This window comes from Triturus cristatus, chromosome 8 (assembly GCF_964204655.1).
Source record: "Triturus cristatus chromosome 8, aTriCri1.1, whole genome shotgun sequence".
NCBI classification, from domain to species: domain Eukaryota; kingdom Metazoa; phylum Chordata; class Amphibia; order Caudata; family Salamandridae; genus Triturus; species Triturus cristatus.
In genome coordinates, this window is record NC_140591.1 from 331,746,614 (window position 1) to 331,773,823 (window position 27,210).

Sequence of the window (27,210 nt, forward strand, 5' to 3'; positions counted from 1 at the left end):
CAAGGAACCACCCAAGGTAGTGACACAGGAGACCCAAGGGGGACGTGTGCAGTGTGAGAACACAGCCGCGAGCCCCTCCTATTCTATGGGAAAGGAGCGGTTGGAATTTTAGAAGTTAAGGACACTTAGGAGAGGACTTTTAGCAAACCCCTTTAGATTTAGGGGGTTCTAGGGCCAGCACCCACGGGAGCACTGGAGTACTCATGTTACCTCACCCAGGGAAGCCAGGTGTATAGGTGTCAAATGGTGTCGGGAATCGTCGTTGATTTCAATGGCGACCTGCTGCAAAGTGCTGCTGCAGTCTGAACTGGGGTGGCAGAATGGGCTAAAGGGGGGAAAATGCTCCTATGAGAGACAGAGGTCCCTCCAGATGCACCAGAATGATTAGACTCCAGTGAAGGAGATCTTGATCTTCTTGGCGCACCACCAACCCTTCTAGGTGGGGTATAGAGAGGGCCACTGAGGACTTCTCCCTCACCTTCAGGATGGATTGGATGTTCAAGGTTAGAATCATCTTGATCCTCCTGGTCAGCTTCAGAGTCCTGGTCATAGGTGTTGTCACCTCTTGGCCTCTCCTCTTCTGCTGCCCCACCAACTTGCCTACCTCATCAGACCCTGGGGTCTTTGTGAGTTACTCATCTAACAGCAGTGCTTCCATGAGGCGTTGAGTGTTTGCACTCCTCCCTGTCTTCAACTTCCTAGCTGTACACAAGTTTTCTCAATTCCACGAATGTGAGATGGTCATACTTGGAAGTCAAGGAGCCACTGGCTTCAGGCCTTGAAGACATACTAGTATAGTGAGGTGTTGCACCTACCTAACCTAGTGGGAGCTACTAGACTCTCTTGAGCTGGGTAAAAGGGGTGTGCTGATCTCTTTGCTAACCCAACTCCAAGTTCAGTAGAACTTACTTTATTGTAGACTTGATTTATATGTACCTATGTACCTACAGTGGTTTTCAGTTAGTCACTCAAAGAGATTATCTGGTAAAGCAATAGCAAGCTTGAATCCAACCGCTGCACACCAATGTGAGAAGTTGGCCTGGCATATGATGTCAACTAGTTATAGTGGGCACCTTGCATCAGTCCAAACAATCCTTATTGATGAAAGGTTTAAAGACAACAATTATTGAAAGCTATCCTAGTGGTAGCTATGGAGAGCTGCCTTCAGGCTAAGTCTTGAAGGAGTGTAAACCAGCTTGGTTTACCAGATTATAACCTCTCACTACTAATCTCTTTATGAGATTAGAGTCCAAAATACAGTTCTAAAATGACAGTAAATAGCACAATATACAATGGGCCCTAGGGGCGGACCAAACCATATATTAAGAAAGTGGTATAAGAACCATGACTTGACTAGACACAGTGCCTAGAGCACGTAGAATCGCTGGAACCCCAAGGAACCACCCAAGGTAGTGACACAGGAGACCCAAGGGGGACGTGTGCAGTGTGAGAACACAGCCGCGAGCCCCTCCTATTCTATGGGAAAGGAGCGGTTGGAATTTTAGAAGTTAAGGACACTTAGGAGAGGACTTTTAGCAAACCCCTTTAGATTTAGGGGGTTCTAGGGCCAGCACCCACGGGAGCACTGGAGTACTCGTGTTACCTCACCCAGGGAAGCCAGGTGTATAGGTGTCAAATGGTGTCGGGAATCGTCGTTGATTTCAATGGCGACCTGCTGCAAAGTGCTGCTGCAGTCTGAACTGGGGTGGCAGAATGGGCTAAAGAACGGTGATGGATTAAACCCAGATCAGTTGACTGGGGGTGAGTGCTTGCAATGTTCAACACTCCGTCCATCATTTCCTTTGGTTTTTGCTTTGTTCGCCATAAGTTGGCAGGGTATGCTCAGACGTGAGTCCCTTGCTCACTTTGCCACTGGATTCAAGCAAGCCTGGCTGAAGACGGCTGAAATGCCAGAAACCGGTCCTAGGAAGCTTGTTTCCGGTCCAGGGAAGACATGGCTTGGCAGTTCGGGCTGGACTGTTCCCATGAGGCACAGGGTCAGACTGATTTGCATATGGCCATGTCTGAACTGGGGTGGCAGAGTGGGCTAAAGAATGGTGATGGATTAAACACAGATCAGTTGACTGGGGGTGAGTGCTTGCAATGTTCAACACTCCGTCCATCATTTCCTTTGGTTTTTGCTAGACTTCTAGAGAGTGCTAGGGTGTCCGGTTGGGGGGAAGTTGCTGTATATGGTTGCAATTGTGCTGCAAAAGACGTTTGAGAGGTCTTGTGATGAGTTGATGTTTCCTGTGACAGCTGTGAGTGTGGTGAAGCCTTTGACGATTGAGAAAATATGAAACAGATATGGAACTCATACAGCACACTATGTTCTATACCTTGGTAAGCTAAGATGGACTGATCAATGGTTACTCTGAGTAATATACAGTAATGTGAACTCACAAATATCCTCTCTGATGCACACTAATACAAATCCCATTATACTCAGCGGTAGGCAGCCAACTGTATCTTAATTCTCTTACACTCACATAAGACATATCTGCTATGGTTCTCGTCTACCACCCAGTACTGTACCAGCCAATAAACCATCCATCACCAACTGAACATGCATGGAATAACTGAAGAGGTCTGTTACATGGAAGAACTAAAGAGATCTGTTATGTTCTGCTGGCCAATCAGAAGATTCTAATCTAGTCCGCCACGGCAGGTCCCAACCAGTTACACACTATGACCACTTTCTTACATCTCACAATGACATTCAAGATATGTATAATAGTAACAAAGCACATTACAGAAGATCTCTCGTCACCAGCTCTTTTCAGACATGCCTTCTCAAGACCAAAAAAAACTTTAAATAAAATATCAGGATGGACAACCCCTTGAAGTAGCCAGCTAAATTAATTATGTTCAGAATAAATACATGAAAAGGGCCTGCAGAACTGTTTAAACTAAAAACCATTAACTGTGCACGTATATCCCACCCATCTTCATCCCCCGCACTGCTTTGCTTTGTGTCTCATAACACAATAACTGCACCTAGGTGATCATCACGCGCAACTTGGAAGCACTTCCCACATAGGATCCAAAAACAAACAGGACATCCTCCCAACCACACACTCTACAAGGAGTAACGTGCTACGCGTGTAGGTGAGCACTTCTGTGGCCCACATAGGAGAAGCAAGCACTATATAAATGCTGCAACGAGGCACACTACATGTAAAATGCTTTAGCATTTGTTTAAAAGTGGGTAAAATGTGCGTTAATAACTCCTGGGGCGGCGATTGTCTGTTTCTGGTACTCTATACTAAAGGTCTCTTTGCATTCACACAGACCGAATGCGAGGGCAAACATGATACAGAAGAGCAGTCGGCAATAGCAGAAACAGCAGACAACCAAGAAAAGGAAGCACCAGTGACAACAAAGAAATACAACAAAGTGCCCGATTGCTCGGCCCAGCGCCCCGGAGACTGCGCGGCAAAGGCGCCCCCAGCACCCCCGCTGGCTAATCAGGGAGAGAAAGGCCGGGCAGGGAAGACAATGGCATCAAAGGGACGGGGGAAACATGAAACAACACATATTTACATCGTGTAACTTGGGAGGGACGCGGAAGGCAAAGGTGAGTGAAAGTTTAGGGCAGTGCGACACGGAGCACGCGGCGGGACTGTACACGCAAATAACTGGTTATATCCCGGCCATACTCTTGGAATTTGCTTGGATTTCTGGTCTTCTTGCTTTGGCGGCGCTGTCTTTAAAAATGAAAAGGGTAACATCTCACAGTAACGCTGTGTGTAAAGAAATAAACGGCCCGGTAGTAAAATACCGTGGGAATCCGTGAGAAGGAAGGCCCGGGGTGCAATGCGGTATCTTCCAGTTCTTCCTGATCTAAAAACATAGCAGAGTAAACAAGAACAATATACATGCCATGACCCAGGGGTGTGGATATCGCAGGTGCGGCGGGTGCAGTGGCACCGGTGGCCCCACTGTATTCTAATTAGGCTGTTTTTTTTTCTACCACAGCGGTGGATATGGGGCACGTTTTCCTTCCTGGCATTAGCGCCCATGGTCCCTTTGCAGCACCAATGTCATGAGCGAATATAGCGCCTAATCTACAAAAAAATGGTGCAGCGCCGCAAGCCATTTAGCTGTGCTGTGCTGATTCATTTTCAAAGCACAGGGATGCGTCGTATTAACAACAATACAACACATCACTGTGCTTTCCCCTGCGCTGGCACACAATTGACTGCCATGCGCCAGTGCAGGCATCCTTGCGCCATTCTGCAAAGGTGCCTGCGCTGCGGGGAGGATTGTTTTTGTGCAGGAAGGGACACCTTCCTGCACATGCACAAAAACGATAATTAATGGCATTTTCCTCTGCAGCATGCATAGAAAGAGGACACAAGCATTGGCGTAGCCAGTAGGTCTCGGCTTTTGAACCTTATAAGTATTTAGCCATGCAGCACATTATCCTGAGTGTGAAAAAAACATCTACTGTTCTTTAACGTGTAAGCTTTGACACTAATAAGTACATTATTTCACTGCTTATTTCCCTTTCTTGTCTTTATTGTCTGGTTTTGTAGGAAGGACTTCTGACAAAGTAAGGAAACCAAATAATCCCAGATACATAGAAACTGGACCACTTCCCCTCACATGTAGGCAGCACGCACATATTTAGTATTTTCTGTATAGATTTAGTATGTATGCGTTTTTAAGCACCCCAAGCGGAGATGCTGTACAGAGGTCACATGTAGCGGTGAGGAGGCCGTGGAATGGTTGGGAAGCAAGAACGAGTGTGCGCGCGTTTGGGGAATCGTGATCTAACGTGACTTGGCGGATGTTGGAGTACAACGGGGTCTCCTGGCGAGGGGAAGGGGCTGTGGAAGGCGGGCTCTGTGGTATCACGCAGGTGAAGTGCTGCTTTTGGGGCTGGTACCGGCTGCGTAAATTGGGCTTCACAGGCTCCCATCCGGCACGCAGCTTATTCTTCTGATGTCTAAAATGGGTACTATTTATTCGGGTAATAACTCATATCATCGGTGGGGCGTATGCTGTGCATCGATCGAACGTGTACACAATGTTGCCAGATTGGGCTATTTCCCGCACAATTGGGCGACATTTTTCCCAATTGTGCGGGAAAAACACATAGCTGGCGGGGGGCTACTTTTTGGGCTTATTTCCAACAGTTGTGCGCAATTTTTTCGCTGTGGCGGCGCCGACAATAAACCAACTAAGCAAACCAGTGGTGAGCAGTGGCATTGTCAGCAGCCAATGAACACAAAGCGCGCTGAGACATCATTGGAGGAGGAGGCGAAGCATGCTAGACCTCTGCTGAAGGCAGCAGTGCGTGTGTGTCTGTGTGTGCAGGTGCAAGCGCACCTGCTGCTATTGCTAACTTGCTGGACACAGTCTCTTTGGGTAAGCGTGTTGTCAATCTAGTAGCACGGGAAAGCGCTACTAATGACGGCCCTGGAAATACTGGATGCCCGTCCCCCACGCGCTTTATTAAAAAAGTGACGCTCGGTCGCCGCTCTCTTCATCGGAATCGGCGGCGCGTAAGGCCTGATTCCTAGCAGTTTACCGGCAGCTATGTGCAGAACGAAGAGACCGACCAGCTGTCCTGTTCTCCAGCCTCAGTGAGTACCTGTCAAGCTGGAGGTTAGGTGGGGTGAGGGACTTTCAGTGAATATTAGAGCAATTTAGGTGTGGTCAGGGACTTCCAGGGTTTGTTACACCGCTTAGAAGCGTTAGGAGTCAGTAGGATCAGGTGATTTGCCTCAGTTTCATTTTCTTTTCATAGCTTGTCCTTGCTTAAATGAGTGTAATTTCTTAGGTTCATCTGTTTATATGAACTTAATTTCTTGATTTTGCTCGCAAAAAATTGTCACTCTTAGTGTCATACATTTAACAGTTGAATGTCATTCATAAGTACTCTGAAACCTTGAAAATGTCACACCTAAGCACTCTTAACGTGGCAACTACGCAGTCTGTTTTCATGTTGAATAGTGCCCTTCCATTTCTGGTGCTTTACAATAGTTTTAAGATCTTTGTAGAGTTTCTCGTTGCTGAAATGGCTGTAATTTGTTATATATGTTTCCCTCATCTTCGTTGCTTGATTTTTGCTTGCAAGAAAGTGTCACTCATAGTCATTGAATGTCACTCATAATTACACTGAAATTATGAAAATATCACACATAAGCAATCTGAAACCTTGGCAGCTATGCACTGTGCCACTTTTCTCTCGGGTCTCAGACTGTCGGACCTGGCCTGGTGGTGCAGCCCTGTGCTGCTGTGGCCGTCGACTCGTGGGGCCTGGACGCAGCATGTAGAAGCAAGCACAAATTGAAGTAAGTTCATTTAAAGTAAGAGTAGGAATGAGTGCTATATAATAAGTAAAGCACTCTGAATCAGATGTGCTGTGTAGATCTAGTTATCTTTTATGTGAACATTTGCTGTTGTAAAGTGTTCTGATAACTTTGGATCTAGCTATTGCTATATAATAATCTCAAATAAGTGGTTTCTGATGAATATTTCTGCATAATTTGAGAGTTGTGAGTTTGGGCTGGTTTTTGGGCTGAAACTGGTCTGGTTGGGCTTATTTTGGGCTTATATTTGAGTGGCTTTGGGCTTGGGACGGGTCTAAAAATCTGGCAACACTGCGTGTACATACATAGCAGTGCGGAGGGGGCAGGGGCGGGGAGGGTATATGTGTGAATACTAGAGGCAGGAAGCGGTGCCCTGAATGTTTGGCTCGGGGTGCAGTGGGGGAAGCCAGCACCTCACCCATCTGTTTACAATTGTGCATTTTCGCCCTCCTCAGCAGAACCGTGGCCTTTAGCAGAATACACTAAAGTGCAGCTCCGGTGGCATTCACCCCACCCCACTTGCGTATTCTGCTGAACTCGTATATATTTTTTTTTACACATTTATCTAATGAAGTCTTATGTCTTTGGATGAATTAATTTGAAACGCCCCCCTTTTTACTCAAGCAAGTCCCTACTCCCTTCCACGCAAACACACGATCTTGAGGAAATGTGCAGCCACTTTGCAATAATCAAGCTCTTTGCTAGGAAGTGGGTTCATAGTCATTTCGGGTTGGCTAGTCGTGCCAGCGGGAGGAACATTGTGGTTGAGATTAACATTTTTAGCATTGCAATAGGTTTAAGTTTTTTAGATGGTTTGTCCCATGAGTTTGTGTTGTAGCCATTATAAGGGCAAGCCCAGTACTTGCTTCACATGCAGATAGGGTTAATAAGAGCATTGGTGTTAAAAAGTGGTATCCCATGCTTATTTGTGTTGTTCATACGGAGATTGCAATAAATATTGCAAGTATCATTCCTTCTAGGCAGAGAATGGTGGATAGAAAATGTATTTGATGAAGCATCAGTCCAGTAGTGCCTAGTGTAAATGCTGATATAATTGTAAATAATGTTGATGACATAAAGTATTTTTGGGGTTGAACCAAAATGTACTGAGTCAAAATCAGTATTTTTGTTTAGAATAAATACTTATTCGGCTCATTCTAAGCTGCCTTGTGTTTATTCACATACTAGTCCTAGTGTAAGAAGAAGTAAGATAATTGTCATTCAAAGTAGTGTGTTTGTTGGGGATATTTGTGATGCTCATGGGTTTGGTAATAGAAGGGCCATTTCAAGGTCAAAGAGCAGGAAAAGAATAGCAATCAAAAAGAATCGGATTGAAAACGGCAGTCGAGCTGAGCCAAGGGGGTCAAAGCTGAAATAGCCACCCACCCTCGATTCATGCGTGCACTCCACCTCCTCGAAGAGGTATTTCAGCAGCCTCGGGCACTCCTTGGATGCCCCACCCACCTGGCACGTGCCTAGAGAGGCTTCTCCCGAGGTATAAAAAACGCACACCCGTATACTTCGTGTTTTCACTTAAAGCCCGCGAGTGGTGCGCGCGAGCTGTGTGAAACTAACACAAGAGCCCCTGTAAACACAGGTCCCCGGAGGCTCTATGGGCTATGTGTGTGGTGGCTCCAGGAAGCACCCTGTGCCATGATAAAAACAAAACAGGCCCACGAGTGGTCCGTGTGCGCTGCAAGGAATTTAAGGAATGCAGCTGCCATTCTGCGCGCCGATGCTCACTCTCACAAGCGAAACGCTGTGGGAGTGAACATTTGCAAAAGATGTGGGACATGCGCCTGCCTTTACCCATTTGTATCCTCCTATTTCAAATTGACACAGCCAACAGCCAACCAAATGCGTGGGGGGAGTCAGACCCACACAGAAAAGTTTAGAGTGATTATATGAAGCCTCCCATAGGGCAACGCATGTGCGCTGCGCTAGGCTCAACCTAAAAACTAGGAGAAATAAAAGTATTTCTACTATTTGCACCACTCCTACCTAGGATTCTGACACATTCCCAGTTTTACAAAATGTTGTAAACATGGGAATGCGTCAAGTTCTAAGGATATTGCGTAATGCGTGAAAGGGGCCCATATCTGCACGGCCATGAAAAGTCACACAGGATGACTTCACGTGGCCTTGTAAATATGGGCAAACCCATTGCGCCGCCGGTGCATCAAAAGAAGTGACGCACCGGCCGTGCAATGGGCTTATAAAAAAGCCCCACAGTCTGTAACTGAGCTGCACTCGTGAACCAATCTAAATGGCATCTTTTACTATGATCTGGCACAGGCCTATAACACGCAAGAACAACTGGAAAAAGCAGGGACACAATGTAAATTCAAAGCAATAGTGCAAGTTAACCAGAGTACATACACAATGAAAACGAACCGCAAGGACACATGTGGGAGTTAGCAAAGAATAACACATGTAAGGAAAAATATGCATGGGTGGAGGTTTTAATTTAGTTGGCGGAATTTTAGTAATTCCGGGTTAGTCTTGTATCGCAGAATTACTTGATTAATTAAATTCTGCCGCTCCATCGGTGGGATTAAAGTATGCAGTGGTTCCTAAAGTTTAGAACCCACTGCATACTTCTCGGCGCCCTTGAATACTCTGCAGTAATTAACTTTTAATCACTGCAGAGTATTGTAAGGGTGCTGAGTGATATGCAGTGGACATGCACCCTTGCATCCATTTTTGGACACGTGGGTGCATTTAGCACTATGAAACTAGCACTTAATGCCCAGTTGGCCATGCAGTGCAATTTTGCAGAAATGTAATGTCATTCTACGTGATTCCACAGAATGAAACTCTGCCAATTCTGGCCATCTTTAAGGGAAAATTCATAATGCTCTGGGCACAAAACTGTAATTTGCTCACAGCTATGTTTATGCATGTTGATAGGACAGACTTTATTGTTAACTCATGTGCGTGAGAGTAAGTTCCACTTGTATTGCATGGGAGCTGTGCGCACACATGGTCGGATTGGCCTACTATAAACAGGGCTAATGGAATAATGCGATTCTGCATCCGCACTGTTTTTCACATAATTAGGGATTTGCTGCTTTTGCCACATAATCCATCATCTGCTGCATAATTTGAAGATTTCAACATAAAAAAATTGTTTCTACCTCTAACGGATCAAAAGTTACAAAAAAAGCAGCAATGTGTGTTACTGAGCAGCAGAAGGTACTTCACAAAGGTGGACTGTTCACCTTTCAGTTGCATATTGCTATATTTGGGTGTTATACTAATACTACTTGGTGAAACCTTGGTCCAGACAGTATTAACGTGTGAAAATGACAAAATAGTGACCTTACACTATTGCAAAATGAGACGCATTATGTCCCATACATGATTTTCAATTTCTTGCTGCATAATTTTATACACACTGCTGTATAATTTAGTCCTCCCTTGCTGCATAATTCCTGTGACCCAGCCAATAAGGAGATAAGGCAGTGACAGAAGGGCTGGCTTTACAACTCAGTCTATGGACCTGTTTTTGGGGCTGTTTTTATGCCTTAATTTCCCTGATATTAAAACAAACAATGCAGTCTTCCATACATTGCAAAACAATTATGCAGTGTGTCTTTAAAAGTTAAAAACTGCCACAACTTGAAAACAAGGCCCACTTTTTTAGCTATCAAATTCGCTGAAGGAGGCCACATTTATTTTGGTGCCCCAGCCTTTTTCAATCCCAGCATAACCCTGCGTTTGCAGTTAAGACAGTGCTGGTTAGGACAGAGATGCACATATTTCCATGACTGGTGATTTTGCTTGCACACCTGTACCACACAGTTGCTTTTATTAAACAGGCTTTCCTGTGAATAATGTCAAAATATGTCTCAAAACCTAAGCAAACGTCATCAAGCAAACTAACATTCTAGAGTTCTTATTGCTGTTGATTGTTAGAGCTTCAGAACTGGGTAAAGACCATCATTTTTTTTTAGGTCGAGCCTGAGCAGCGCATGTGCTGCTCTGCGAGGCATGCTGTATTCGAGAATGGACTTGAAGCCCCACCCACTGTCCGCCCATATTTGTAATTGGCTTGTGTCATTGTCCTTCCTAAATGCTAGCTTCTGATTCGTTAATAGCCTTGTTAGTCCCTCCTTCGTACCACCTTGTCTTAATTTGCAACCTTCCATGAGTACTGGCCATTTTACTTCGTTTGTTACATGGTACATCTTATTTAGTCTGTGAGCGCTAATTTCTTTAATGAGTTTCACCTACTGCAGGCACGACATGCTTTCCTGCAACACGCTTTCACTTTGCAAGCAGCTCGGGCCAATGGCGGCCGCTTCTTTGAAATACAATAGGTCTCACGTTTACACAGTGATGGCTCCTCCACTATGGCGTAGGCGCATCACCTCACTGCTTTTAAGCAGTGTACTGCCAAGTAGAAACATAAAAGGATAGTAACTTAGAGTTATTACCATATTATGCTTCGTGTCCTGCTGCTTTGTGGGCTGGCGGAGTGAACTTGATCCCAACAAAATATACATTAGTCATTTGTGGCCTCTTGCATCGCCAGATAAAAGTTTAATAAATAATGTATAGGGAACACCATGACATAGGGGTGTCACCATAGGTAAAGGAAAAAGAGAAAAGGAAATCACGTCATGGTAAACAAAGGGGACAAAACTGAGAGAGGGAAAAACAGAAAAAGTGTGCATGAGACAAAGATAACAAAGCAAAAAGCATGAGAAAAAATATAGGTAAAAAGTAAAGAATAAACAGGAGAAAAAAAGGAAGGGTGAAAAGAAGAAGAGTGAAACCAAAAAAGGTGGAAATTAGGATAAATGGGAGTAGCAATGAATGAATGGAAGAGTAAAATAATAGAGTGAAGGGGTGAAAGGATGGGGTGAAACAGGGAAACATTGGATAGGTGTAAGGGAAAAGAGATGTATGTTATTGATGTTTTATAGCTCGCCAATCAGCTGTTAAGGTATTAGCATGTGAAGGGATGAAAGAATGAAAAGATTCAGAGATTAAAGGATGGATGAGTGGAAAGATATGGAATTGACAGATAGTACATGTAAAAAAGAATGTATAAAAGGGTGGATCGATGGATGTTGGTTGGATGAAAAGGTGAAGGGATTGACAGATGAATGGATGATAGATAGAAGGGTGAAAGGATTGATAAACAGATGGACGGAAGAAGTATGAAAGGGTAGAGGAGAATGAATGGATAAAGGTCAGGTTTGCTCACTTTGCGTGCTCGTAGTAGAGGTATGGTTCAAGTGGGGGGTCTTTTAATTTTCTAGCTACTCCCTTGAGACAGATCATACCAATCATTGGGGATGTAGCCTCAGAAAACATACCATCTCTCCCACAACAAACGTTAAGAATCTACCTAGGCTAATACAATAATAGCACAAAGTCTTTAAGAGAAGTATTTAGGCTTATGAGTGGATGGAGAACATGCTGGGACTGGGAACAACTCTCATGGATTAGAAGGTCAATTCTAATTTGCCCACAGAGAGTGCAGACTTAGGCTGGGCTTGAGGGGGGCATGAGCAACTTATTCCAAAATGTCCCCAGTCTGTCAGCTAGATGTGAATTCGAGCTTCCACTTTCACAGACATGTTGGTCATATTGTCTGATGCAAGGGTCTCTAACCTTTTCTACAATAAGAGCTACTTCTGCTCAACAAAAACCATCTTGAGCGACTAACAAAATTTAGCACTGTATATTAGTGACGACATATGTTGTTAACGCTACAATAGTAAAAACCCAAATAATTCATGCAGGGTTACCAGCAAAAGTGTTGTCAATATGTACTGCCTCCACATAACTAATGAAATAGCACCTGATGCAGCACAAAAGACATAGCCACTGCAATAAGCCTCCCCAGCTCACCTTGATGTACCATTCAACCATCTGTTTAAAATATGTTTTGGAAATGCAACCATTTTGTCTATCAATTTCTGAAAGTATTTTCTGTTCAATAAACTACCTCTTCCATTTTTGGCAAACAGACTCAATTTTCCAAATTGTTTTCTGAAAGAAACATACTTTTGCCTTCAAAATACCAGTTTTCATTTTTATTAACTAAAAGATCCGCAAACATCAGCTTGTCATTTTCAAGTACTCACATGTCCAAATGCTTCACATGGATATAATCTGCTTCAAATGTCCTGGCGTAATGATCACATGCCATGGATGCTCACCATACGCCAAGCATGCCTATAATATGCCAACAATGCTCACAATTATATCAGAGGCACCACCGTGCCAAGGTTGGACACCATAACAGCCAGGATTCTCACAATATGTCAGTCATGGCTATTACTAAGCAAGGAACGGCCAGCAATATATCAGGGTTAGCCAAATTAGGTCAGCCATGCTCAGAATTCATCACAGATGGCTGTCAGCATTAACAACTAGAGTAAGAATGTCCAAAATATGTTAAGAATGACAAGTATTATGCCAGGACTGCAGGACCAGACACAACTGTGCAAGGATTGAATCCGGCATAATGGGAAGCCACATGTACATTTGGTGGTCCTTGCCACCAGGCATAGCTTTTAGGAAGCAACATTGTTTATCATGAAGAAACACAATACCAAAAACACACACATACAAGTGTGCACACATGCAAGTACACATAAAGATGCATGCACAGTAAGACTTGGAAGTGAATTTCAGCTCTGGATCTAGTCCCTGTTGTCTTCAGCTACCGCACTGATCTTGCACCCAACTCACACACTTTCTTTCTGGCTCTTGACGACTCACACTTTGGTGACTCTGCTATGCCTCCAGCTCTCGCTTCTGCTGGGACTCTTCTTTCCTGGCCCATTGTTCATAAACATAGTGTGAGTGACACAGTGAGGCCTACAACATCTCCAATCTCCATATGACTTTACTAGATTGAGAGTGTATATATACGGTCATGCTGCAGGCGTGTTTGCATTTTAACTTGAGGCCATTCCATTGGTTTGACTGACTACCACTGGTCTTGAGATGAGCAGTTCTGTAATTTTTAATTCACATAAATCTTCTGAATGATGCACTGGACTAAGCTTCACTTTGGAGAGTGACTTTAAGGGCGTGGGAAACAAGCATCCAGTAGCTCCTGAGCTACTTGTTGGAAAGCCTGCTGATGCTTCACTTCTTTGGGTGTTATTTGGTCCCTTTGATGCCTCCTCCATAAGAGGAATGAAGAGTTATTTTTATGACCACTATCTTCCAGGGATGCATTTTAAAAGGAAGCCTGCATTTTCTTCCTGGATGTCAATCTCTTATACAGGCCAGGTCACCAATTTGGAAGCAGTGATGCTGGAAGAGTGCCATGTGCTCTAATGCGAGCACAGGAAATGATCCCTTGTGTTGCAGGGATTCTGCTCATGCACAGAACTATGCGCAGGAAACCAGGACCTCAGTGAATTGTGGTGTACCAAAAACTCACCTCAGTGCCCAGAACCGCTATCCGACCAGCATCAGTGTGCCATTTGTTATCCGTATTTTCTCGGAGGTCCCAATGTATAGACAACCCAGAACAAGCGACTTAGAGTACTCTCAGGAATGGTGGGAATCAGATATACCTGTTCGCTATTATTCTCATATCAGTCCACAACAAGAGTAATCAGAGACACAGTAAAGTTTAAAAGGTTTATTTTATAAACTACGTATCCTAAGACGCAGTACTTTGGCTAACATAAGCAGACAAATGATTATAATTAAAACCATCAGTATTGTTACAATACCATAGAAAATGAAGGGAGAAATCATATTACAAATGACAGTGGAATACAGCCACCTTCCCTTCGCTAGTAGGCTAGTATTATTATACTAATAGAAGGTCTCTAGGATTGAATGGGGAACCCCATACCGTAAAGATCAGCTTAGGTGAATCACATCACAGGATCAGCTTTGCTCTGCGCCTGGAAATGTTCTTCTCCAGAATGTGTTTCTAACGCAGGCAAACAGTAATATTAAAGGCTCTCGACACCTAGGTATTTGCAGCTGTGTGCGTATTATGGCTAGAGAGTGGGCCGATCAACCTGAACTCAAAAACATACATTGTCTGGTGGCTCAGAGTGTTTTGCACACAATGTTCAGACCAAGGTCGCAGTGCACGTCTAGGGATGTGAACAACAGACAGTTCTCATGTGAAGAAAAGGCAAGCAAGCAGTTTTCAAATAATAACATGTCTCTGCAGTGTCGTGTACAAAAGCAGCAAAAGTGACAAGATGGCTTTTCTAACATCTAACGCGCTTATGCTAACATAGCAATGTATGCATCTAAATTGCTGCCTTCACTACACTTGGTTGTGTATTGGAAACTGGGGTCCAGTCAAATCCCACAGTCAAATCCCTTCTGCCACTGCAATTGTTGCACCATTGATTGCTACATCCCTGCTTGGGCATTGCTCGGGTTTGTTCTTTGTGGGTGCTTACATCAGATTTGTTTCTGTTCATTTTGCAGGGATTGCTTACATCTAAGGGGCCATAAGACTTCAAGATGAATGAGCAGAGAGTGAGTCTGCCACGTGCACTATATATACGCACAAGACAATGGTGAGCAATTGGGAGTTGACTGATTGTATTTTGTTATCCTCACACGAAAGCGTTGATTGCTTGTTCAACTCTTCTCTGGGTTGCACAATTCATATCAGTCAGCTTAAAATGCACATGAAACATTCTACTTTTAATGTGTCTAAAGATAGAGCAGAGTGTTTTTGATATGCTTAATAGCTAGTTAACCCAGGTATTTTGCAATTTCTCCTCCTTGAAATATGGGTTCATTGTGTGCTGTGCCTCTTTGATGAGTTAATCTGTGGTTAGGAACTTTGAAAGAATATGAACTCTGAATACACAGGAGCAGCCCACCTGAGGATATTGACAGTTCTTCTTATACACTGTGGAAAGCTATTAGAATTGTGCATGCTTTAGATGTGCTTCTTTAGGTAGTCTTTTGTCACCTTTAATCAAGAATATTTACATATCCTGCAATGTGGACCCTTCATGAATTTACCAATACTCCAAACACCACACCACAACCAATAACACTCCCCACTGATACCAAGCCATGACCAATATGACCCCCAACAATAAAACCTCCAATACTAGCTTTATTAATACTGCCGCCAATAAAACCTGACAAATACGGTACAAATAGTGTCAAGACCATCAATACTAATACCACACCCAACACCACCCACAAAAATAAATCCATGACCAAAAACACCTTTACCACCAATATTATCACCATCAATATCACCACCACCAATATCACCAACACTGATAAAACTACTACCACCACCGAAACGAACAATATTATATCACCAGCAGCACCATCTCCAGTACCACCAATACTACCAGTACTGCCAGTACCACCAACATCACCACCAATACTACTACTACCAATATCCCCACCCCAATACCACATCACCATTGCCAATAACACCAATATCAATACCACCATTACTATTATAATACCAATAACACCAATTCCACAACAACTCAACATAGACACCACCACCAATATAACCACCATATTTTCTGGCTTGAAGGGCTCAGCATACTTTCATCTTCCATTTTCAATAAAGGTATATTGTGGGTTATATTGGTGCAGTGGTTCAGCAGGAAGGGACCAAATACCCAGGAGTAAGCAAGCTTAGTCTGAGACATTGCAACTACTCATAAAATGTTTGGGAGTATTTAGATTTTTCGTGGCTGGTAGAGCTCAGCACACTTTCACCTTCTAATACTGATAAAGATAGATTGCAGGTTATAGGCTTGCAATGGGAATAGTGATCAGGATTGGTCCAAATGCACAGGAATCGGCAAGAATAGCCCAAAACTTTGCGGCCAGCGTTAAAGTAGCGAAGGGTAGTTTGACTTTCCCTAAAATTTGCCTACAGGGCCCAAGAGCAGAGTTCTTAGATGGATAAGATAGAGAAGGGCTCTGTTCTTCCAGGGCAGACTTGCACTATCCATCAAACTCAATCAACTAACTGTCAGCTGAAGCTTCCACTTAGAGTTGAATCAAAATTTGTCTAGGACAAGAAACTACACCTATTGGTTGCTATTGTTTTAGATCAAAGGCCTCTTTGTAGAGGTGATAGCAGAATTAATATGTTGCAGGGGGAGACTTAGAAGGGACCAGACAGAGGATATCAGAAGAAAAGTTAATGTTCACGGGACAGCTCAAGTTAAGCACAGAGGCAGCTTAATTAAGCCTTGGTTCCAGTCTTCGGTATGGGTGTTTTTTAGACACCTATTGTATTCTTAAAACCATACTCTAGCTACCAGCAATGCTGTAATTTAAAACAACTGATTTCCAAGGGTTTGCTCTATTTGAGTTGTCACGGTGTGGCTTGGTAAGTGTTTCCTGATTGTCACATCTTAGCATATTATCAATGCTATCTAATTGTAAAAAAGATACCCAAGACTTAACCACTAGCATTATGAACTTTAGGACATATCTCATGTGCTTGCTAACTAGCTGTGGGAGAGCCCTTGAATGCTGGAGCCAGGCTCGAGTCAGATGCTTGGCTCTGGCTCATCTTGAGATCCTCTTAGAACCTTGAGTCCAAAAAAAGCCGAGCTTTCAAAGGAGGCGATGTGGACTCACAACTATAGCTGCCAACCATGTGTCTTGGTGAACTGGTCGGAGTTCAGCATCCTGTGAATCCAGGCCTCTTTCTTCCCTAATTGCATCGTCATCAGGGCATGGGATGGAATGTTTCTCAGTGCATATTTAAAAATTCTCTTTTAATAAATGATTTTCAAATATTTCATGTCTACAGTGTAAAACGTCCATGTGTTAAAGAAGTACACTTTATTGAATTTGGGAGTCACCATATCCTATTCCAAAATTATGTTTGTCACACGAATTACATGGCACCTAATTTAGAACTGGGCTTGTGGGGGGTTGGGGGGGGAATTAAGACAAGCCAGACCCTTTTCTCGGCTGTGGCTCAGCTCTACCTCTTAATTTGTTAGCTCACCAACCTCTATGCTTTATCAATCATTGGCCTCTATTATATGGGTTAACAAAAAAGTGCATTGGAATTCTTACACGCAATGATTGATACTGCAGGCATTGGTAATTTTGAGACACGCAATTACCATGGAATTTTGAATATTCCTCCAAGGATACTGATAGAAATGGTAAATTCACCTGGGAATCAGGTATACACACCTAATTCCAATGTAATTCTTCATTTGTCACCCCAGAGGGTTCACAAGCTTTTAGTCTGTGTAATGATCAGGGAAAAAACTAGGAATGTGGTATAACTGCATTCATGTAAATCCCACATCAGTCAAAAACAACACTGTTTCGAGCCAAATAAAGCATTTATGGGGTGTCACAATGGAGTTATTGGGAGGGCCAATTTCTTCACATCTGGGTATAGCTCATTGTCACTCTAATGCATCCAGACGGCCTTATCCTCTATTTCCGATGTAATCTATTGTGTAAAATAACTACGTTTAATTTATAAGCAGAACTCAGTAATCCAAAACCCCATCTGATAGTCTTAATTTCATTATTGCCAACTTTCAGGCTCCAAATTAAATGTAGAAAATACTGAAATTTTTTCGATTGCCAGGACTTGTTGGATTCATATTACAATTAAATCGAGGTTTAAATGCTCATAGAAATGTATGAAGTGGTTGGAATTTAATATTACTAGGAGCTCTTCCAGAATACAAACAGATGATTTAAATGAGAAACCGTCTAACATTAACATGGATTGTGATAAATGATCTCCACTAAATTTGAGCATAGGTGCTAAAATGCAGGTTCTCTTATAGAACATTCAAAATAAATGACCATTTTCAGAAAGCTCCTATTCCTACTGGTTGCTGGGCAGGGTCAGCCTTCACCAGCTGTTACACTTTTACAGGTCTAGAGCTGCACCCGAGCTTGAGAAGAAATATACAAAGAAGTTGATGTCATATCTGAGAAATTTACATTTTTGTCGCTGGAGCATGAATCTCTGGAAGCATTCTGGATACTGCCTGAGCCTGCCAGGCTATTATGAAAATTGATGGAGGTGGCTTGAACTTGTGTCATCGTGGTAAGATAAAGTTTATTTTAAAAAATGAATCAAAACCAGAACTAATTACCATACGTATGGGATAATACATTATTAAGACATTTGACATTTGTGACTTCAACAAGCTCTAAGAGAACCTTTTGGACACCATTTTCAAAGACTTATGCAGAATATGCAATCATTTTAGTGGCCTCTTCAGGATGCCTGTACACATCAAAAGCCTGAAGTGGTGTAGTGCAGCCCTTAATTCATATTGGTGCGGTGTAGCAATGGTGTCTTGTAATCACATTCACACTGATGACGCACCACACTGCTTAGCCTGCGTGGGACAGGGGCAGATTTCAGGCTGTCCTCCTGTAGTCACCTTGTATCTAAAGTCCATCAGCAATTGCTGGTGAAACACATTGACTTGTTAGAGAAAAGGTGAGAGAATATAGGAATAGTGGGTGACGCCTGTTAAATGTGGATGAATTGAAAGATATACATTTCCACATATGGGAATGTGAAGCTAAGGTTAATTTTCGCTTACAAGCTGTTTTTGGTTACTCCATTTGGAAATAGTTTTTCCCCAGGAAGATACTTGTGTATTCATTCTCCCTTCCCACCTTGATAAATCAATCCTCAGGGTGCCTTCTGTGGCATTCTAAGCTTCTGTACTGACTAGACTTGCAGTGACCAGATCACATTGTGACTAGTTTGCAGAAAGAGGATGTTTCTTAGTTAGTGGAGTTTCTGATAGCTTTACTTGGAGGACCTGTGTGTGGTCCTCTTGTTTCAGAATTGGGCGGAATCTTTGCGATTTTTGTTCGGCATCCCTGTTTATCATTGTTTGCAGGTGTTACTACAGTCAGCCCAGGATTCTCCACTTTCCTATGTTCTTGTAGTGTGTTATGCATGCTGTCTCGAAGTGGATGGTGGTGAATCCCTTTATGACCATCGAAACATACGCCAATGCATTTTAGTGTAGCTACCGATCTCTTGAAAACAGTGCATGTCACTGGAAATAAGAACTGTGCATTGTATAAAAATGAAATAGACTTTGTTTTACAAAGAAGTATAAATGTGAGGGTGAATGAATATGGTTTATGAAATTCCTAGCATACTGGTGAATATTTTGTATACTGAAATTGTATTCAGAGCATTAATCAAATTCTATAGTTTGTGTATAATAATGAGAAATGTTTCTAATTACTGATTTCATTAATTAATGTTTGATATAGAAAATAATTATTTCTATAACATTAGATAAATATATTTCCTCATTTCTGCTGACTGTTAATCATGTCAGTCCCTAGAAAGGTTTCAGACTATTGATGGTCTAATGATCAATAGAGTCAGCATTGTTCGGAACTGTATTGAACACGTGCGTGAGAGAGCAGCAAATACCCCCCACCCTTGTTGTACAGTGGTAGTGTAAACCTCTGGAAGGCAATACGTGGGGGCAGGGTAAAAGAGAAGAAAATAAACAAATAAAAACAAAATTAATTCGCGTGGGACTTATTTATGCTGCCCTGAACGTGATTTGATGCACCCAGACTGTGTTTTGAGGGTAGTGCTCATGTTAATATTTTGCAGTTCATCTAAAACGCTTTGTTCTCCAGTTTTGTTCCTGTTTTCGGTGATACCAGCCTCTCGATCGATACGTTCAGCAGAGTTCTCCGTCCAGAGCCTGGGGGAGGGGTAATCACCATACCCTAGCCTCAGGAAGGGAGACACATCAAAGGATCACTTAACCACGCCCACAGGAAGGGGCGGAGGCCCCAGGCCGGGCCCTGCTGCTGCTGCGAGGCAGACAGGAGGCCACGTGCCCATAGGCTGTGGATGAACATATGCTACCTGTGGAGCAAGGAGAACTCTGGGAAACACACAACACGGTTAGGCCTAATGCCATGTGACGAGAGGAAGTGCTGTGTAAAAGATGTGTGTGACAGGGCCGTGGGCCTCATACTGTGGGGAGCGGTGCGATTACTCACCAGTGATCTACAGTACTCGATTACAGGCCTTCCTCGACACAGTCTTTAATGATTTGGGACTGGTGTATGCAAGGCCTCCGGTGAAGAAGAGGTGGTCATGTAGCATCACTGGACTGAGGGTTTGTGTTATGGTATGTACATTTGCAGAGTGTAATATTACCTGCAGAGGTATCCTGCCGCTGAGCAGGTGTGTGCGCCAGATCTCTGTACTGGGGTGAATGTATGACATTGTTCTGTATTCTGTCCATCAATTGCTCTTTTTACATTTAGCACTTCCTGGGGCAGGGATAATTGAAAAGCCAGGTCTGGTGACAGAGGGCCACGAGGTTAGGGTGTTTTTTGGCTGTGATGGGAAGATGGGTGGTGAGGGAGACCCAGGTCAGTGACCAGCGGAAGCATTTAATTTCTGATATCTATACATTGAGGCAGAATAGTGTCTTCATCATATGCGTTTCTGTGCTCAGCCATTTGCCCAGAAGATACAGTCAATGGTTTTCAAAACTTGCGCCACTTGTATGATTTCTGCTGTTGGGAGGCGGGTAAAGGGACCGAACAAGATGGATGCTATCGGCTTATGGACCATCTGCTAAAGAATCAAACTCTATTGTGACCGTGCTGCAAGTGACCAATAGCTACATGCACTAAGCTCGGTTACCCAAAGGCAAAACAATAGCCTGCTGCAAAGCTTAAAGGCAACAAATTGTGTTAAGAGAGGAGCCATCTTGGATTGTTTCATGCTCAAGGCTTTAAAGCCCCTGGCAACTGAGCAATTGTCTATTTTAAAGCATTAACCCCACCCAACCCCCACGCTTTAGATTTGGAAACATCAATGCATAAATATAAAATGGGATATTTGCTCAAACTTTAAAAAGCACTCTAACCAGTCTCCCCATCCCAGGAAAAGATGAACAGCTGGCAGCTTTCTCTGGATACAACAGCACCTCGGTAAACCTCAAAACAACCTGCTGACGAATCCTAGAATGCTTTAGGTGAAGACAACCACCCTGACTATACCCATAAGTTTTCGGAAAGCCAAGTGTATACAATTGCAACTTTATTGCTTGTCATTCTATGTCCATTTGCTGAGATCCATGTACGTGCTGTTATTTTCTTATATAAAAACGATGTGTATATTGTATGTTTTGTTAAGTGCTTCATGCCACACCTTTGCATCCTCTGACTCATTGCCAGTGGTGGGATTTGAGCAGTGGGTAGAAAGAAGACGTTCAGTTACTTGGAACATTAGGTAATTCCAGCAGCGGCTGGTATGTGGGCAAAGTGGCGGGTGGGAGGAGAGGAGGGAGACCGGGGACGACAGACAAACAAACAACAAGCATTGGCATAGCCAATAGGTCCCGCTTTTGGGACCTTATAAGTGTTTAGCCATGCAACAGTTGCATAACTAAATACTTATAAGGTCCCAAAAGCGAGACCTATTGGCTATGCAAAGCGGCCGTGCTGCCCCGAAAGTGAAAGTGATCGCGATCACGATCAAACATCAAAGCGGCCATGCGGCTGCGAAAGTGAAAGTAATTGCGGTAAAGCGCGGCGCGCGTGCCCGCGCACATGCACTGTAGCTCTAGGCTGGCCTGGTAGCACTTTTTGGAGCCCTCTCAATAAGTCTTGCCAGACCAGCGCATGCGCTGAGTCAGGCGAGACCTAAAAAAAAATGACCGCCGCATCGCCGGTCTTCCTCTTCTCTCTGGCTCCAGTGTACTGCAGGCACAGGCTCCCAGACTCCCCTGTGGCCTATCCTGATACTGCTCTCATGCCGCTGGCTGCATGGGAGCAGCATCAGGACTGGCCTGAGCGCCCTCAATTTGCGCTCCTGGTGAGACTGGGAGCCTGTTCCTGCTGTCCCCAACGCAGCTCAGGTTGAAGACAGCTTCAGTGTGTATGTCAAACCCATGTGCGCATTGAAGGTAGACTGTGCAACCACTCCCCTCAGTGACTGTCATCCCCCCTGGCCTCGCCCCCAAAGACTCGACCAGGAAATAAAATAAAATGATAATAATCCCACAGTGGTGTAATGAAACTTCAGGGGGCCCACCTGCAAGGTACATGGAGAGGGGCACTTCTGGACGCAATCATGAGCCCTCAGGCCAGGGTACCTCGCTGAGGGGGCCCCCTGAAGCTCGGGGGCCCCTACACTGGGGGTGGTGCGGGGGCCCATATTACACCACAGTAAACCCGGGTTTATTATCGCTTTATTTTTCATTTTTTCGAGGCTGCTGGCAGGGGGGGCGACGTTCCCTCGCCATAGCGGAGAGCCGCCGCTGGGTAATTCAGATATGTTGTTGACTGAGTCAGAAAGGGTGTTCATGGTGTTTCAATGTAGATTCTCCTTAAAACAAGTAATTGTACTGCAGCATTTCAACTGGGATGGAAGAGCCTTAAATTCCTGAGTTGGGGAGTAGGCAGGTGTAGATTGTTCATCTCAAGCACCTGTAAATTGAGTTATCGATGTATAAACCATTAAGGTCTCGACTGTCACAATGTGTTCACTTGTGGCGGCCATATTTGCAGAAGTATAAGGACAGTTAAGAGCCATTGACCCTCAATACCAGTTGACTGGATTTAGGTCTGAGGATACTGGGGCACAGTACAGAATATATAATTCCGGCTGGTAGGCTCACTCCTAAATCCACCCATTACCAGATGTAGTCTTCGGAATGGGGAATAACTATGCAGATTTGGAAATTCTGGTTGAAAAGATACACCTGCTCTTCGAGCCAGGTGAATATCCTGCTGACATTCAACTTCTGCTCTGAGCAGCTGGTATATATCAGTGGGTAGCATGGGTGTGGGTTAGATGGGGTATTGCCGTAGTTGGAGGGGGTCTAATATAAGGGAGGCTGTGGCCTCACTGGGTGAAGTGTTGTCTGCTTCCCCATGGTGCTAAAGGTGGTAGTGCAGGGCTGAGTTCTGTCCGTTCCTACAGCTCCACCCGTCTTCACCTATGTTTCTCTTTACTTTGTAAATCTGAACCCAGTAAAACTAGATCTGGAATGCTTGTGGTTGTCAGGAGCAGAGATGCCCTTCTGGGCAACACGTACTGAGGGCATTACAGACAATCCTGCAAGGATGATACAAAGTCCGCATTGGGAGCCCGATGAAAAAGATATTCAAGGACTTAGGCTAGACCCCTGCGACTGGCACTCATCATCAACTACCTTGATTGGCAGGTTCTACTGCATGAGACTTTCATCTCATCAAGTCTTTAAACTCCAAGGCTTATTTCCTGAGCAGTCTTGGGAATATCCATTGTCTCTTCACCTGGCTCTCGTTGGACCTTCCCATACAGAGGTCACACTCCCTCTCATATCGCACACACAAGAAGGTCCGGAAGGACACCACCTACCTTTACTTTGACTATACATGCACCTGCCACATTCCAGTGTACATAGACTCATGCCACCTCTTTATCAACCACTCCAGTAAAGCTATTATTAATTTGTTTAATATTTTGCTTTAATATAGTGCTTACACAGTCATACTCCATGTCTCATCCTATACCTCTCTCAATATATCCTCTGCCTCCACTCTCATCCAAAACCTCATTCTACTACTATCATCTCCTCAATAAGCCTTTCTAGACTCTTACCTCCTCTATTCCTCCTTGGGTCACCCCAAACCTCATTTTACAAATATGATCTCTCAAATAACCCTTTCTAGATTCTCCCCTCGAGTATCCCTCCTTTGACGCATCCCAAGCCTCATTTTGCTAATATGATCTCCCAAATAAACGTTTCTAGATTCTTTCCTCGTGTATCCCTCATTTGACTCATCCCAAACCTCATTGTACTTCTATGATCTACCTAATCCCTTTCTAGACTCTTCTCTCCTCTATTCCTCCTTTGACTCATCCCAAATCTCATCTTACTTGTGATGACAAATAACACTTTCTAGGCTCTTCCCTCCTCTATCCCTCCACTATCCTATTCACTCAAACCAAAAGACTCACATGTCCACCGCTCAAATTAGCAACATAGTTCCCTATACAAATCCGCCACTAATACGTTTTTGGGTACCGAAGTAGCGTGCTATTCCCCAAAAACTGCTTCAACACCTCATCTGGGGCAGTAAGCGCGATACAAATACAATTATAAAACAATAGTGTACACACAATAAAGGCAGCGTGCACGTAGGCAGCGATTTTGATTAGAATATATAAATATACATCTTGCATTAACTCAGCATCTTTGAGGCAACAGTCAGACATTGAATGGAGTAATTAAGATTTAAAGTTGGTTAAATGTACAGCATATCGAGGCAGAATTGGTGGCATTTAATTTTAGGGATTGTGGGGTCACATAAATTCTAGATGGTTACAAATGTAAAAATAAGGTGTTGGTTTGCATCTTTGGTATTTTAGCTTACAAAATGTATAAAGTAGGAATGTTTAATGCGATTGGAATTACAGGGGAAAAAGTGAAAGCTGTTAGCGTGTGAAGTGTTTTAGAAACCCTGGAATAAAATTAAGAAATCTGAAATAAGAGAGAGAAAGGAGGCTGGAATTATGCACCTGAATACCTACGAAAATTATATTTCAGTAGATGCACCTTACTGAAATTAGGGACCGTGGACTATGAGGTATCAAGAGGGGCTGGTGGAGAAACACACTATAGCTCAGCTCTACACTGAAAACGATTGCACGCGGCAACTATCTTCCAGCAGAAGAGACGAGGTTGGGGAGTAGGGGGACGGAGGGACACGGAGGTGGGGCGGGACACAAAAAAGACTGGGATAGAGAGAGAGAGTGAGCAGGGAATAATAGGCGGCGAGATCAAAGGCAGAGCTGGAAGGTTAGGGAGGAACCGAGATTTTACAGCAGACAGAGGCGAAGGCAGACTGGACGGCAGAGGCGGGCCTTATCTGCCATTAATATCTGCCTATCTACAGCAGCGGCAGCGTGTGCTCGAAGAATTGCTTTGACCTTTTATCAGCTTTTACAAGGATAATTTGTAGTGCTGGGAACTTCACAGGCTCCAGGAGCCCTTGAATAGGCCCCCTTCTGCTTCCTCCTTTCTTACACATTTGCGAGGGGGAGGCCAGGCCTAAGGAGGCATTGTGCCGGTTTGAAATGCGAGGGGGCTACGGTAGCCCGGTAGGCTCCTGCGCGTGTGTATTTTCGACATTTTTTTTTACCGAGGAAACAAAAATGATGTTAATAATTTCTACATTTCGAGTAAAAATAAATCTTTTGGCATTTTTCTGTATGTCTTGCAATGTATTGTTTTGTGGTGTAATTGCCTTTAAATAGCGTTTACTGCCCCTGACTAGGCTTTGAAGCGTTTTAATCTGGGCAGCACTCCCAAGGTTAGCCATTGGACAAGTGTTTACTGGTTACGGTTGGTTATTGGAGTTAATATTGTGTTCTCAAGGAACCCGTTTCGTGTATTTAGCACAGTTTTCGTGGTAGATTAATTGAATATGAGTTAGATGCGATTATTGGTAGAGAGTATGTGAGTTCACGCAGATGGTTGGTGGTGTTGCGTATTAATTCATAAAAAAAGTTTCTTCACGTTGTAAACAAAAATATCCAAAAATGTGACATTAGGTTAATGAATGTCTCAGTCAATTAATGATGAAATGTTCTAGTATAGCGCAGTTTCGCAAATGGCATTGTCTCGAGGCACTTAATGCCAGGATGGATGAGCGCACAGAAAAGTACCAGGCACTGAACTATTCAACACGTAATTTGGAAAAACACGAGGCCAGGTGAGAAAGTCGAATAGGGGACAGACCTTGCACAGCTGGACTCTAACTGCCCCGGTTTAAGTGTCGTTGTGGGTTTAAGTGTCGCTGTAAAGGGATCACCAGGTTTCACTTTCTGAGCAGTGCACACACTGTTACTTCTCCCAAAGCTTCCCCGCACCTTTCACTCCACATATTACTTGGCACCTGATGGACCCCAGGCAACCAAAACATTGTGTTGAGTGGATTATCATACAATAATGTCTGTTCTCGGGGCTTTAAGAGGGATGAACAAACTGGAGGGGAGGGGGTCTCTCAAAGGGCGTTTCTTAAAATACTAAGCTAAAAATCTGTGCTTAGCAGAGTGTGCCGCCCGACTGGTGCTTTGCTGCTTCTGTCATTGCATCTGGATATATAATACAAGTAACATCACGCCTACACCGAGCCAGGACTATTGGCTTCGTCAATGGTTGTTAGTTGCATAAGATAAATAAGCAACAACTACGGCTTCGTTGTATATAATATTGGAAATGCTTCAGTTCTGACATGATTAGACTGTGAAAGAACTATAAGGAGTCTCTTTGAAGTTACATAAAAGACAGTGAAGAGAGGCACTGCTGCAGAGTTAAGAGTTTTTTTCACCCGAGGGCAAAAATGGAGAGCCCGATAGGGACCTTGTCTCAGCACCTTCTTTTTAGAACTGCCAGTGCTCAGCACCGGGAGGACCCGGCCCACTTAAAGTCCTGCCTGTTATGCATGGCAGTCACTAGCTCCCAAAAGTGAACATCGCATCCGGTGCAAAAACAGCGGGGGCTAATAACGCTACTATGCAGTAAAAGTTTTTGCCCCCAATCGATCTGCCGTACTCAATGAGTCCAAATGTACTAAGGCACTATACACCTTTCTCTACTCCTGCACAACTAGGCGTTGTCCTGCCTGCAGTGAACGGGCAGGACAGTGACACTGCAGGCATAATGCAAATCTCCTAAACATAATATAGAGGAGTCAGAAAAGTTACTCTTGGAGTATCGTGTCTGAGAACTGTGTCTGACTGTGGAATACTATGGCCAGGGTGGTTGTTGGAGGTGTCCCACAGTGGCTGTTCTCAAGAGCTCAAATGGTCGGCCTGCTCTCCACCTGCTGCATGTGCAGGGTACTAGGGGTTGGGATGGGTTAGAAATGAAGGGGCAGAATAGGAATATAGGGG

General features: G+C 43.8%; 1 protein-coding gene and 1 long non-coding RNA gene across 3 annotated transcripts in view; one reads left to right on the forward strand and one right to left on the reverse strand.

The window, feature by feature from the left end:
- LOC146802076 (uncharacterized) overlaps nucleotides 1–27,210 on the forward strand; it is a 45,036-nt gene that overhangs the window by 10,091 nt on the left and 7,735 nt on the right. Inside the window, exons 3-5 of one of the 2 annotated variants that reach the window (XR_014967694.1) lie at nucleotides 3,292–3,577; nucleotides 14,754–14,845; nucleotides 18,181–18,354. This is a non-coding gene — a long non-coding RNA (uncharacterized LOC146802076). The remainder of the gene's footprint in view (nucleotides 1–3,291; nucleotides 3,578–14,753; nucleotides 14,846–18,180; nucleotides 18,355–27,210) is intronic. The other variant, XR_014967693.1, reaches the window with a different exon arrangement.
- The window catches only part of URAD (ureidoimidazoline (2-oxo-4-hydroxy-4-carboxy-5-) decarboxylase), a 116,871-nt gene that overhangs the window by 7,744 nt on the left and 81,917 nt on the right, over nucleotides 1–27,210 (reverse strand). The window lies entirely within an intron of this gene.